Raw genomic sequence first — 10,031 nt, 5'->3', positions numbered from 1 at the left:
TATTCTAGTCCAGTTAATTGTCTTTGAGGTTTTGTTATCTACTGTCAATGAATAAATTAGTCAATCTAAGAAAAAAAATGGAAAATATTATTTGAGCCAAATTGAGGATTATAACCCAGGAACAGCCTCTCAGAAAGCTTAATTTAGCAAAACTCCAAAGTTTCAGGTTACCAAAATCTGTAGATACTATTTTAGATGGACATTCCCCAAACATAATTATTCCTAAAGAGTTTGCCAGAAAGCTCTTCTCATTTACCTCTATTTTATTTACTTAAAAGTTTCATCATATCAAGTTATTTTCCTCGCTGACAAACTTTATAACAGGAATAATAAGATCTTATTTGATTTCTAATAAACTTAAGTATAATAAAAGTATTATGCTTAATGTAGATGGCTCTAAAGACATGTCTGCATTAATTAAAACAACAATCTTAAGCTAACTTTAATACCAGATATTAATTCAATGCTGAATATTTCCCAGATTATATGAACCTGAAATTCATTCTGGACAGTTTCCTTTATATTTCTGAGTATTTATATGAATGAAACAGGAGGGAAGGAGGCAGGGCACAACATTTGAAAGAATGACATAGCCGGAGGACATGACATAAACTGACTAGAACCAAATGGGTCCAAGATGGCAGACAAGTTGACTTCCACTAGACCTTGAGCCTCAGTATGCCCTCACACCAGCAAGCTAAATGATACACCCACAGGCACCATGACAGTTCCAAGACCCACCATAAGGATCAAAAAGTGGGCGGTGGCCCAACTCCTGGAAATGCCTGATCCTTCCTAAAGTAGCTGGCATACTCCTGCCACTCATTAGCCTATGAAATTACCTACTCGTATAAAAACTGACAACCCCATACCCTGGTGTGTTTCTCACCTTCTGAGATGGCCCACTCTCTGTCTGTGGAGTGTGTTTCTCTCTAGATAAATCCACTTCTTACCTATCACTTTGTCTCTTACTGAATTCTTTCTGTGATGAGACATCAAGAACCTGAGCTTCATTAAGTCCTGAAACCAGGTGTGTGATCTCAGTTGGAAGACTGGGTTTTCGTTGGGTTCCAGTCCTGGCACGTGGGTTCAAGTCCCAATCTGAGGTGCACGGTTTCATAAGTGCACCTTAAGCCAATTAAATAGAGCTATTTTACAAATTAATTTTGGCAATACCACACATTTACAACACACATATATAGACACATACACACACACAAACACAGAGACCCCATAGTTCCCATTCCAAAATTTCAGCTATGAATCAGTTAAAATAATTTTAACATAATACCCATCAGTTACAAAAGAGGTTGGATTCAAACTGTGTTTCTGGCGAATGGAACAAATCAAGGTTATCTGATTAGGTGGCTAAATCCTTTTTTTTTTTTTTTTTAATTTATTTTTGGCTGCGTTGGGTCCCCGCTGCTGCATGCGGGCTCCCTCCAGTTTCAGCGAGCGGGGGCCACACCTTGTTGCGGTGCACGGGCTTCTCATTGTGGTGGCCTCTCCCGTTGCGGAGCACTGGCTCTAGGCGTGTGGGCTTCAGTAGTTGTGGCACGTGGGCTCAGTAGTTGTGGGTTGCGGGCTCTAGAGAGCAGGCTCAGTAGTTGTGACGCACGGGCTTAGTTGCTTTGCAGCATGTGGGATCCTCCTGGACCAAGGCTAGAACCCGTGTCCCCTGCATTGGCGGGCAGACTCCTAACCACTGCGCCACCAGGGAAGTCCACCCTTTTTACTAATATTTATAAAGACACTTAAGATTTCTATTTGTCCTTGACAAGTCAAGTTCTACATTATCTACCCACCCCCCCGCCTTTGGTTTTACCTTCCTGAAATTGCACTTTTAAAAAGATGGTAGAGGGAGGAGGAAGGGTAAGCTGGGATGAAGGGAGAGAGTGGCATGGACTTATATATAATACCAAATGTAAAATAGATAGCTAGTGGGAAGCAGCTGCATAGCACAGGGAGATCAGCTCGGGACTTTGTGACCGACCACCTAGAGGGGTGGGATAGGGAGGGTGGGAGGGAGATGCAAGAGGGAGGAGATATGGGGTTATATGTATACATATAGCTGATTCACTTTGTTATAAAACAGAAACTAACACACCATTGTAGAGCAATTATACTCCAATAAAGATGTTAAAAAATAATAAAATAAAATAAAAAGATGTTAGAGATAAGAATACCTGGAGAAGACCAGATACAACATTTGCATCTCAAAGGCATAGGAGAAGAAAGGCAAGTTCCTCCTAGGAGGAATTTGTTCCCTTAAGGCCAGAAAATTTTTCTCAAGATTTACAAACCTTTTAAGATAAATAGGTGAGGTTTGGGGATTGGCAAAAGGGTTGGTGGGCTTTGGATTGTTTCTGGAGCCACATCGCTGGTCCTTTAAAAACTAAATTGTAAAACAAGGATGGTTGTTTTTAATTCCTCAAAGAATTGGGTGGCCATCTCAATGATATCAAAAGACTGGCACACCCATTCACCTATGTTGGAATGTTTTACTTTCCTTCATTTAGCTTAGGGGAGCAGCGCCCCCCCCACCACCACCACCCAAAAAAGAAACAGAAAAAAGAAAAAAAATTCCTGTTACGCTCTGAATATCAGCTTTGGTCAGTTTAGTCAGACTAGTGGCCTCCTCCCATCTTGGTAACCCATTCAGAAGCACTTTTGAGGATCCTTCCTGGGTTTAAGAGATGCTTGGTAACCCATTCAGAAGCACTTTTGAGGATCCTTCCTGGGTTTAAGAGATTCTTTAACTATGGCCCTCAGTTGGGCCTTTGAGCTGAAGAGGCTTGCCTCAGGTGGTCCCATTTCTAAAGGTAACCACTTAATAGTGTCTTTAGAGTGGAAAGGCAATTCAGACGGGATTACTAGAATAAGTACTCAAATAAATGAGGGTAAAGGGGAGCAGTAGTTGAAGTTTTAGGTACCTTTTATATCATTAACCTTTAGTTAGCCTTCTACAACAAATCTTTCAATGAGACTATTTTGGAATTTTGAAGCCTTTTGGGGCTTCTGCATACTAATTGTTGAATAAAATAGGTACAATAGTTTGAAATAAGATCTCTATAAAATTTTAACAATTTATAAGACTTTCCAATCCAAAGGATCCAAGGAACTAGCTCTACAAATATTTTCCCCTGCTAACCTAATTTTAGAAAAGAAAAAATCTTACCGCTATTGCTTCCAGTAGACCCTGCAGACAGAGATCCAGAAGACTGCCAGGTTTAACTGTGCAAAAAATGTTTTCGAGTGCCAAAAGAACCCAATTTTAGCCATTTCAGGGCCTGATTTCCTTTAATTCCTAATCAAGTGCTTGCAAGCATACATAAACCCAGCTGGTATTCCCACAGGTGGCTGTCTACCTGGGAGCTGTTTGGCCTTTGAGGTAAAATTTCCCATTATTAATTTGGCAGGCTAATTCAGATATGAGATATGATCTGAACAACTTTCTGAGGACAGTGTGGTGAATCAAATGTGTGCTGCTTCTGAGTCTAGCTCCCCAAGGAGTTACCCTTGGGTCAATTCAACTCTCTTATAGGTCTCGGTTTTCCCCTGCCACAGTCTAAAACTGCCCGAGTGCTAATGTTAGGGGAAACACTGACTGAAACCACCCATCCTGGCCAGGCAAAGACAGTAACAATTTGCATGAGTTACTTTATGACAGGTGATCCTGGTAAGGAACACAGAACTAACAAGCCACCACCAACCGGAAGAATACGGGAAAGGTCGAAAGGAGAGAGGAGACACCAGTCTACATGTCCTACCAACCTCCCAGAATCCTCCTCGCTGGAATCCACCTTGGCTAAGCGGTTGCACGTGCCGCCAGAAAGGACCCTGAGTCAGAATGATTGACCAGAGACAACCCGGAAACTAACCCAATTACCATAAACCCGGAGACTGTGAGCCACGTCGCAGAGCAGTCCTCCTGGGTTCCCTTATGCTTATGCTCTCCACCCAGGCGCCCCTTCCCAATAAAGTCTCTTGCTTTGTCAGCACGTGTGTCTCCTTGGACAATTCATTTCCAAGTGTCACACAAGAGCCCAGTCTCGGGCCCTGGAACACCCCTTCCTGCAACACTAAGTTATGGGCCTCTGTCTCAGCCCTCATGCTCTCCTTCCGCTCCCCCCAGCCCCCCACAAGGGTTGTAGTAGTGTCTCCTTGTTCTTTGGAGTTGAATAACTCAGTCTCTCATTTAACTAGCAAAAGTTTTATTCAGACCATATATCAACTTGTTTAAAACAAATTTAACAAAACCCCAGCCATCTATGTTTCCCTGGATGTCCTGCCCAGATGCCTTTAGGTTCCTGCCTAGGAAACGCCCTGGTGCCCCTTATGACTTCAAGTCTTAAGTAAAACAGCTGGAAAAAAATTTTCAGGACCGTCACTCAAACAATGAGATCCAATAACAGGAGAACTCATCAGAACACCCGAGGAGTACTGAGAAGCCAGTGCTGTTAGGGGAAACACTGACTGAAACAGCCCACCCTGGCCAGGCAAGATAGTAACCACCAACATGAGTTACCTTCCAGCAGGAGGTCCTGGTAAGGAACTCAGAACTAACAAGCTACCACCAACCAGAAGAAGGGAAAGGTCAAAAGGAGAGAGGAGACGCCAGTCCACATGTCCTACCACAAAATTTTATTTGAGCCAAATTGAGCATTATAACCTGGGAACAGCCTCCCAGAAAGCTCCGAGAACTTTCCACCTGTTAGAGGTCAAAGCATAGTTATTTAAGTTTTGTTTGTTTGTTTGTTTGTTTTTTGCGGTATGCGGGTCTTTCACTGTTGTGGCCTCTCCCGTTGCGGAGCACAGGCTCCGGATGCGCAGGCTCAGCAGCCATGGCCCACGGGCCCAGCCGCTCCGCGGCATGTGGGATCTTCCCGGACCGGGACACGAACCCGTGTCCCCTGCATTGGCAGGCGGACTCTCAACCACTGTGCCACCAGGGAAGCCCGTTATTTAATTTTTGATACAGAGGAATGTATGTTAAATGACATATTATTGACAGTTTATGCAATCCAGATCTATGTGTAATGGGTCATCAGGGACCCTTACAGGATTAAGAAAGAAGATTATTTCCTAAGGAGGTCTCATTAATGTAGACGCACAGTACACAACAAACGGGAGGGAGGAGCCCAAATGGGCAAAGAAAAATTTTATGTTCAAATTTTTTCTCATCTTGCTATAGAATATGAATTTTATTTCATCACTACTTACAGAACTCAGAGAACTCACCACAACAGATTATATATGGACAGCATTCATTCCTGTTGCTGTATAGAACCGCTGAGGACATGATCAAAGATTGTCAAACTGCAAACTAGGAACATCCATCAGATTGAAACTGCCAGCCTCATTCCATCATCTAAAGATGCTTCAGACTCAAATCTAGAAAATTTCTCAGCGGGCTTCTCTCCAAAATTGGAAACAATTTATAATCTGCTTGAACTATTAACGTTTATTTTTCCTTTGTTTCCATAGAAATGCCTCATTAAATTACCTGTTTGCCCACATCATACAGAGGCCTAATTTAGATGGAAGCTCACCTAACTCCGCCTCCTGAAATAAAACATCCTCATGTTCATCCTGTCCTAAGTAATCCTGAGGATATGTGTTTGCTAATACATCATGTTGTGTCTATGTAAATTACTAAAAAAAATAATGTAGACTGACTTAGAAAAGTAAAACCTGAATTTGATTATAACCTATCTAAGTTATTCAGTTGGTTAAATCTTGGCTTCTGGGAATCTCTGCTCAGGGGAATTTTTCAATCCTTGGTTATCATTCTCCTTATAGGCATCATATTAACCTCTCTAGTGTGTTGTATTCCCTTAAGGGTTTTAAATACCTTTCGGCAGCCACTCACACATCAAATGATATCTGTCAGGATTAGACAACTTGAAGAACTCCATGATCTGACATCCCATGTCTATGATGACAATGCAACTGTTGGTAACAGTGACTACATGACACTCTGTCCTGACAACTCAACTAGCAGAAACATTGAATATGTGATTCTTCAGCCTGGCTACGTCAACAGTGGGAACCCAGAGTAATACTATACTAGTTGGTCACACTCTCAGCCTGCTGAGACAATGATTAAACCTTTGGCAGTTGGTTGGTGATTGATCCAACTTCCAGTCCCTCTCTCTTTCCTGGAGATCAGGGGGTGGGATTGAAAGTTCTAACCCTCTAAGCACCTGGTTAGTTCCTCTGGTAACCAGCCCCCACCATTAGGTGTATTCCAAAAGTCACCTCATTAACATAAAAAAGATACCTTTATTGCTCTCATCACTTAGGAAATCCCAAGGGTTTTAGGAGCTCTGTGCCAGGAATGGGAGACAAAGACCAAATAAATATTTTTTATTATAAATCACAGCATCACACAAGGTCATAAGGGTGGGGCCTTAAGCCAATAGGACCATGGCCTTATAAGACAAGGAAGATCTCTCTCTCTCTGTCTCTCTGCCGTGTGTGGACACAGTGAAAAGGTGGTCTAAAAGCCAGGAAGGGAGCTAGCACCAGAACCTTGAACTTGGACTTCCAGCCTCCAGAACTGTAAGAAAGTAACTTTCTGTTGCTTGAGCCACCCAGCTTGTGATTCTTTGTTACGGCAGCCCAAGCTGAGTGAGACATGCTGCCGTCTTCTCTCACACCTGCACTTTTCTGTTCCAAGCCATCTGGTGGAGCGATCCAGATGCTTCTAGAATTATCTAAAAGCATCACTGCTAAGAAGCTGGTGGGACCAAGGAGCACTTCCTCAGTCCAACACTAGGCCTATTTTGACTGCTAAATGTTAAGTCCTCTCTGAGAAGCCAGTGCCCACTGAGGCTGACTTGCCCATGGCCCCACGGCTCATCACTGACAAACCCAGGCTTCTGTTTGTCACTTCAATGTCCCTTCCCTGCAATGGGCCAACCACTCTTTTGAAAATGAGTCATGAAAACCTCATGATACCAATCCCTAATAACACATATTTAAATACAGGAAAATAAATAACATAAGCATGAATATTTAAAGCCAGGGAATTTACAATGTAATATTTGCACACTGAGCTGTCTAATTTGTTTGCTATGCTGATCAGAGCAGAAAATGTTTCCATAGTTCTATTTGTATATTCATAAGTGGTAGTAGACAGAAATGAATCATTGTTTATACATTTTGGCAGTGAAAAGAAAAAGTCAACTTTATGTCAAGTAGCCTAGGGTCCCATGTTTTTCACATGCTCCTCTTTTGGCGTGGAGAAGCAATTCAGTGTGTCAACAAAAGGCAGGACGGAGCAAAGGTGCACTGACGGGAACTTCTCCAATATTTCTGCTTAGAAAAGGAATTTCCGTAATGAGAAATAGTCTCATTCAGAAGTGGGGGGAGCGTGCATGCTGAACACAGAAATGTAGAGTCATGATTTTACTGTAGAGTTTCTCCCCAGAGAGACTTTGAAGACCTCGTGTACCCAGCCAGCCAGTAGTTAGCTCTGGAAATGTTCTGCCTTTCAGTCGATGTCATGGTTATAAGCAAACCAAGGTGTCACAGCTGTTGATAACTGTTCCAAAAGAAATAGAGCCAGACACTAGTTAAAGGCAACTAAGATTTTATTCAGTACTACTGCAACAGGGGAAAGAGTTAAACTCAATTCCAAAGGCAAGGACAAGTGGGGCTTTATGGCCAAGAAAGGGGGGTTGAGGCATCCTCGAATGGAAAATTACTGAGAGGAGACATCAAGGGTGAGGTAGTCTTGCTAAACCTACTTAGGAGTCTTGCTGAAGGCAGGCTAGAGTGGTCAGTTCATGGGTGAGGGGTGACTTAGCAGGATCCTTTGCTAAGACTGCTGAGGCAGGCTGAGGATGGGCCCCGGCTGAAACCACAGAACACGTCTCAGGGCTTGGTGGAGCTCAGTTTATGTGTTAGCATGGAAAGAATTCAGTGAGAGGCAAAGTGATAGATAAGAAGTGATTTATTTGTATAGGACGCTTGTGAAGGATACCAGCGGGCAGGCAAGAGGGCTCTGCCCCGAGAACTTAGCGGGCTACATTTTTATAATCAAAGGAAAAGTGAGGAGGGGGAGAAGACCACGTTATTCCTCATTCTTGAGTAGACCTCAAGCTTCCATAATCAGCTCCTCCTCTACATTGGGCGGGGGAGTTTTTTGGTCTCTACATAGTCAAACCAGGACTGTCACGGTGCTATTCGAATCAGCAGATGGGTGGTAACATATGCTAAGATATGGTAAATCATCTCAGGTTTCAGTATAATGAGGGTCTTCTATTTTGGTATGTCACCGTTCCCCTACATTTTAGTTCACACAGAGGAGCATGTCCTAGGGGTCTTAATTTACTAACCTCAACCAGCAGGATGCAGATGTATAGTTTTGTTGTTAGTTTCATTATTAAGCAAGCCTGCCTTTTTCACGATTTTCTGATTGCTTTCTTGAGTGATCATTAATTTACAATGTTCTCCCAACGCCCCCTAAATTTCCCTCTCTATTTATAATCCCTCAGTGGGATTTTTTTTTTTTTTTTTGCTGTACGCGGGCCTCTCACTGTTGTGGCCTCTCCCGTTGCGGAGCACAGGCTCCGGACGCGCAGGCTCAGCAGTCATGGCTCACGGGCCCAGCCGCTCCACGGCATGTGGGATCTTCCCGGACCGGGGCACGAACCCGTGTCCCCTGCATCGGCAGGCGGACTCTCAACCACTGCGCCACCAGGGAAGCCCCCTCAGTGGGATTTTTAAACTAGCTATTTGATTATCCTGCTCTATCCCTATCAGAAGGATGAGGCCTAATAGAGAAGAGGGTTCAGAGGAGCATGTCTAAAGTTCGGTCAAGGAGAGTCTTCAACAGAACCGAAGCCATCAGACAGGAGAAAATGCAGAAAAGATTGCCCTTAAATTCAGGTGGGAAATGGATGGTAGGGTAGAGTATGTAAGTAGCCAACTATTTTTATAGTGGCAGGGGTCAGGGAGATGGGGCTGGGGAGGGAGGGCAGGTGTGAGGAAGCCCTCATGGGGCTGCTCTCAAGCAACAGCAGTAAGCATGCTGCCTGGCTCCGTGGAGATTATCCAGGACACAGAAGGCTGATTAGCAGATGCTAGCAATCCAGGCACTCTTTGATGCCCTGGAAGGAAGTTGGGTATGAACTGATGTTGCACAGCCCAGCTGGGGTTAGGAGTCACCTAATCTAGTTTCGAGGACTCCATTTGTAGCTGCTTCTGTGCTCAGTGGAGGAACATGTATAGGAGACTTGGTTCCAGAAGAGGCAAGGAGAGGGTCCTGGGCTTCCTTTCATGGCACCTGCAGCCCCCTCCCACCTTAAGGACCAGCCAGCGGGATGGGGTCAGTAGCGAATGACACAAGATCATGCTTCAGGAAGGGTCCTGGGAAGTCCCTTCCTAGACTGGTTGAGAACACCCATTAGACGCAGAACTGGAGGATGAGCTGAGCTGTGCCTGTGTCCCTCATGAGGAAGGCTCTTGAGAGCAGGGTCTCCTGCTTACACACACACACACACACACACACACACACACACACACACTCAGAGCAGCCACAGGAGGAGGGTCCCTAGGTGAGGAGGGGTGTTGGTGCACTGTTCTCCCCAGGATCTCTTTCCTGGAGGGCTGTCCCCACTTCACCATGGTACCTGAGTGGGCTGTTCTCTCAGAAAGGGACATCCACCCCTCCCCCAGCACTCTGAGGGCACACAGTATTTTATACGAATAATTGGGAATTTCTTGGTAGGCCGGTGGCACCGTTACTAAAATGAATGTTCTCTACTTTGCTCACTGTGGTGATAAAAGAAGAAACACCAAACATCACAAAATAGTTTTCATGATATTTAGAGTTTAGCTACCTTCATCTTAGTTTTGAGTTTTAAGAAAAGTCAGGCACCTCTATATGCAAGATATATAGTTCTCCTAGTTCCTCTCAAAAAAAAAAATTTTTTTTTTCTCCGATTCGCCTGTAAATTCCCCTGAGTCTTCCAAGAGGACAGTGAATCAAGGCTTTGGCAGCGCGCTTCATGGAACAGCAT

This window comes from Mesoplodon densirostris, chromosome 6 (assembly GCF_025265405.1).
Source record: "Mesoplodon densirostris isolate mMesDen1 chromosome 6, mMesDen1 primary haplotype, whole genome shotgun sequence".
Lineage (NCBI taxonomy): Eukaryota > Metazoa > Chordata > Mammalia > Artiodactyla > Ziphiidae > Mesoplodon > Mesoplodon densirostris.
The sequence above is the reverse complement of the archived record's forward strand: the minus strand, read 5'-3'. Positions refer to the sequence as shown.